The following is a 5,638-nucleotide window of genomic DNA, read 5'->3' as shown; positions in this document are numbered from 1 at the left end:
ACAGAGTTCCTAACAAGAGGTGATGTTGATAAAACAGTTTCTCTATTTGAGGAGGTCTCATGATATTATCAATAAGAGAGGTGTCAAAAGGGATGTCTGAGTCTAGTCAACCGAGTGGGAGTGATATGTCAAATCATGAGTTGACTTCTCAACAACCCAACTTACGAAGAAGTGTTCGTAAAATCAAACCTAAGAAGAGCTTTGATATTGAGAATGAGGCATTGATAACACTTCTAGTTGACTATGATGAACCTCAATTCATTGAGGAAGCATTGGAATGTAGAGTTAGAGAAAAGTGAAAAGTTGTAATAATTAAAGAAATGGAGTGTAAAATACGACAACAAAATAATAATTAAAAATAAGATTATTTGACAAATAATCTTATTGGAATTTTTAGAAATTTTCTGGGAATTAATCGGAGCACGTACGACGTATTTTGAGGGGATGTATTTATGAGTTCGAGAAAAAGTCTGTTTAGAATATCCGAAGATGGGAGTTGATTGAGAAATTAATTTAGGGCTTAATCAAATATACCTAGGTTTATAAATTCCCTTTTCTCTTCTTGGCCCGTGCCCTAGCTTCCCACACAGCGCCGCGCCTCCTTCATCCCCGAGCCCCTCCCTCTCACGAACCTTCTCCTCAAAACCCGCCGACTACCAGCTCTGCCGAGTTCTCCTCGTTCCCGTGCCCTAAGCCCGACGCCGCCACCATCCCTCTCGCGACCTTGTTGTGCCACCCATCGCCACCGCGCACGATCGACAGCCGCGACCGCCTCTCGCGCCGACTCCTCTCCGAGCCCGCACGCGAGCACCAAGATGCCGTCAACTCTCCTTCTCACGCAAGCACCCAATGTCGCCGACCCTCTCCTTGCACGAGCACCTTAGACGCCACCTCTTCTCTCTGCCCTAGCGTCGACCGGCCGATCCACTGCCACCTCCGGCCACGATGAGAGCTAGCCAGCAAGTATTTTCCCCTATGTTTGAATGAGATTCATGAGGTATGGGCTAGGTATTTAGGTGAGGTTGTTTTGCTTGTCTAAGATGTGTGTTCATTGGAAGGGTCTTGATTTGAGTTCTTCATGTTATCCTGCCTCCTCTTGAGATGTTTTCTGGTTTTCACGAACAGATTTGGGGGTCAGTGTAATCTGATTTCATCTTGCAAGTAGTTCCTTCTATAAATATGAGTTCTATAAATATGAGTGGGTGTGATCCTAGCATGGTTGAAGGATGAATCGAGGACTACTGTTAGGGCACCATGGTTTATGTTACTATCTTGTTTCCTCTGATTTATGTCTTGTGAATTTGGATGAAAGGTTTCAATTTTGATGTTTTCATGGTTTCCTTGAAATGGGATTTGTGTTCATAGAATCGGATTTTGAGTACTGCAACCATGGTGTTGTTTGATTTTGGTATTTCCACCATGAAGTTCCCTTACATTGCTTGAGTCATGGTAAGTAGAGATGTGGATTGGTGGTGATATTATTGTTTTTCTGCAACTTGCTGTAAATTGAGGATTTTAGCTTTTCGTATCAGATGGAGATTTGATTTTAGTTTCTTGTGGCATTTAGGCTGATTAGATGATTTCATGGTCATTATTAGGATCATCAAATTAAGATGGGTTGGTGGATATGGATTTTTCTTTTGTCAGATTTTGTGGGATGCATGGTTGATGTTAGGATCATTGATTTGTTGTGGATGAATTAAGTATGTATTGATCTTAGTGGATTGTCTATGGTTAAGGAAACTAACCCTAATTGACTTGAGTTATATGTAGTTAGGGTTAATGATCATATTGAGTAGGGTTTTCCCTAATTAGTTTGGGAATTTTATTTAGCTATTTAATTCATATGAATTTAGCTAAATAAAATATGTATATATTATGGATTTATGCAGGACGCTGATTCGAGATGAGCGTATTGACGTAGGGCTTTTGATTCAATCTTCTTGCTGAGGTGGGTACTTTTTGCTTTGTTTCTTTTAGTACTTTGACCTTGGTGCATGAACTAATTTGGATAAGAAATTATTTCTAACTTGACTCCACTCTTATTTTCCTGCGCTTGATACTTCCACGCGATCTTTGAGAAATTCGTTTCCATATCTGTACAGTCTTTTGTTGTTGTCCATGATTAGTAGCAGATATTAGATACCATGTTTGTATGCTTTGACTATTGTTTATTTATGTACTATATTGAGCATGTTGACTTCATGTAGTATAGCTAAATCTTTTGCTTATATTTGTATGATGATGGTTGCATTTGGCGCATCATGTCATGACATGCATATCAACGATCAATTCTCCCTTGCGGTCGAGAGAGTCGTTGACCAGGGCCGCATCCTCGGCCACTAGAGAGAGTGGTAGCTGGAGTTGATGTCGCTTGTCCTGTCGTGCCGCACTCGGCCACTCATGGGTAGTGGTAGCTGGAGTACGAGCAGCAGGGACCCCCGTCGCAGATGTAGCTAGTTAGCTACTATGCAACTGTCCCCTCGGCCACTCGTGAAAGTGGTAGCTGGAGTGGTGTACAGTCTGTCACTGACCCGACCTCTCGACCATACAGGGGTTATGGTGCAGAGAGGTGGGCTGGAGTGACCATCCATGCATACGTTGTTGTTATTATATTTGTTTTTGGCTACTGCTGTCTATATTTGCTGTTATTGCTTACTACTGTTGTTCACATATGTTGATATGCTTATTTGTGTTGAGATATATTCTCATTGTAGATGTTTAGTCATTGGAAATTTGTATATACTTTGCTTATTACCTCTGTAGTTATAAGCAGTACTGTAGCAGATTGGTACCAGTTCTGACCTACTATACCTAGCCTAAGATATGATTTCAGGTATGAGCATTTATTTTGATTCTATTATAGTATCTGCTATTTCCTATTATGAGACTGTATACTCTTGGCCCACTTTCTATTTGTATATTACTTTCATGCACTATCTTATCTTTACCCGCTGAGTTCCAATACTCACCACCTCGTAATTTGATTTTCTTTCGCCAGGTAACAGGTAGATGAGTCATGGATGCTTGGAGAGTCCCGGCTGCCAGTCCCACGTCACATATGAGGATAGTTTTCTTTTTGGATTGTGTTACTGTTTGGGTGACATGTTAATTTTGCGTATTTTGCTTTTGAACGAGTCACTGTGGATTTTGGAGTTTAGTTTGGTGGTTGCAGGTATTTTGTTAGTGTCGTTGTTGGTCTTATGTTCATATTGTTTTGTGTTTTCCGCTGCGTTTACATTGTTGTGTGTTTACTTTCAGCCGTGTAGGCTTATTAAACTGCGTGGTTGTGTTTATTTTGTTCCAGCCAAGTGGGCTGATGATATAAACTGCGTGGTTGTGTATATATTCCAGCTGAATGTGGCTGATGTATATTTTGTATGTAGAAATGTTTCAGATTGTCACCCATATAGGGGAGATGTTGCCGAAATTTCTTCGGACAGGGACTCCTCTGGGGCGTGACATGGAGTCTATGATTCAAAATCATGTTTGGGACTTAGTCGATCTTCTTCTAGGCTGAAAGGCTATTGAGAATAAGTAGATTCTCAAAATAAAGAGGAAAGCTGATGGATCGATTAACAGATACAAATCTCGTTTAGTTGTAAAAGGATATACCCAAATGGAGGATATTGACTTTGAAGAGACATTTTCTCCCATAGTAAAATTTATATCAATACGAGTTATTTTGGCCTTTGTGGCATTTTATGACTTGGAATTACATTAAATGGATGTAAAACTGCTTTCCTTAATGGTGAGCTTGACGAGGAAATCTATATGGTTCAACTAAAAGATTTTATTGTTGAAGGCCAAGAGGAGAAAGTATGTAGACTTAAAAAGTCTATATATGGGCTAAAGCAAGCATTAAGACAATGAATATAAGATTTAACGAAGTCGTTTTATCTTATGGTTTTGAGATGATCAATAAAGATCATTGTGTTTTCTTGAAAAGAGAAAAAGGAAAGTATGTCATTTTATCATTATATGTTGATGATATGCTGATAGCTGGAAATGACATTGGGTATGTGAATAAAGTCAAGAAGTGCTCGTCATCACAATTTGAGACAACGAATATGGGAGAAGCTGAGTACATCTTAGGGGTGAAGATCATTAGAGATCGTCCTAAAAGACTTTTGAGTATGTCATAAGAGTTTTATATAAATAAGATATTACATTATTTTAGCATGTCTAATTGCAATGTAGAACATACACCTATTGTGAAAGGAACTATTTTAAGCAAGAGCATGTGTCCCAAAACTCCAGAGAAAATAGCTGAAATGAATAAAAACACCATATGTCGGTGCTATTGGTGTTTGATGTACACTATGTTATGTACACGTCCCGATATCAGCTATGTTGTTTGACTTAGTCAGCCGCTTCCAGTCAAACCCAGGACCGAGACACTGGAAGGCAATAAAAAGGATATATCTGAAGATGACAACATATTATTGTCTCTATTTTGAAGGATCAAATATGAGTCTGAAAGGTTATTCAGATGCAGATTGGGCTGGGGACCTGGATGATAGAAAATTCACATCAGGCTATGCATTCTTGTTGAATGGTGGCGTCATCTCATGAAATAGCAAGAAACAAGCTTGTGTAGCTTTGTCAACTATGGAAGCTGAATATGTGGCATGTTCAGCGACTGTGCAAGAAATAGTCTGGTTGAGAAGGTTCCTAAAGCATCTGAAGATTACTGAGAAGAATGGGAGTCTAGTAACTGTCTACTGTGACAGTCAAGCTGCAATAGCTTTTTCCAAGGATCCCAAATATCACAGCAAGGGCAAGCATATAGCTATAAAATATAACTTTGTAAGGGATATTATGGCTAAAAGAAAAGTAATTCTCGAGTATGTCTCTACAAGTGTTATGCTTACAGATCCTTTTATTAAGCCAATGAATAACAATCAGATATTGTGATTTGATTGTATGATTTATCATAATTTATTTAGTGTATATAATTTTGTTACATTCATATAAGATCTCGGTGAGTATATTGGCAGGTTAAGATTGGTCTACTCATATGGACAATCATCTTTGTTTGCTGAGTACAAATAGAGGTAAGATCGTTACTTATAGGACAATTTACGTAGCTATGAATAGAGACAAATCCATAAGTTAAGGTCACATTGATAATTGTGTCAAGTTGAGATCATTTATGTGTTAATAATGATCGAAGTAAATAAACCCACCATTTACTGAACCTGTTGAAAGCCAGATTAGAATTCATATGTTGAATTTAGGGTTAGACATTAGGTATGTCTAGATCAAAATCTGTACGATATTAAATTTGAAGAAAACATGCGCTCCTTTTAGTAAAGAGAATAATATTATAGCATGTGATTCATACCACATGTGCTATTGCGACAATAAGGGTAGTAGAAGAATGGATTTCTATTTCTCTACTATGTGAGACCTTTAAGATTATAAGTTAATATCAATTTTTGCCCTTAGTGACTATTTAACTGTTTGCTTGAAGTTTTAATCAGTGTCTACTATTTTAACATGTATCTTATGACTATGGATGATTCAGTATATGAAATATACTAGGAAAGCGACTGATTAGAATGAATAGATTCTAGATAAAAAAAAAGGAAGATTAAATAAATTTACATCTTTTGATGTTATTCACTGGTTGACT

The 5,638-nt window shown here is 38.0% G+C and overlaps 1 long non-coding RNA gene across 1 annotated transcript; it reads left to right on the top strand.

Moving 5' to 3' along the window:
* The first annotated feature begins 567 nt into the window (after nt 1-567).
* On the top strand, nt 568-3,238 carry LOC121992375. The gene is made up of 3 exons (XR_006114870.1): nt 568-997; nt 1,893-1,951; nt 3,002-3,238. It is a non-coding gene; the product is annotated as an uncharacterized LOC121992375 (long non-coding RNA).
* Nucleotides 3,239-5,638: the final 2,400 nt, after the last annotated feature.

The sequence above is a fragment of the Zingiber officinale genome, chromosome 6B, assembly GCF_018446385.1.
Source record: "Zingiber officinale cultivar Zhangliang chromosome 6B, Zo_v1.1, whole genome shotgun sequence".
NCBI lineage: Eukaryota > Viridiplantae > Streptophyta > Magnoliopsida > Zingiberales > Zingiberaceae > Zingiber > Zingiber officinale.
The sequence above is the reverse complement of the archived record's forward strand: the minus strand, read 5'-3'. Positions and strand labels throughout refer to the sequence as shown.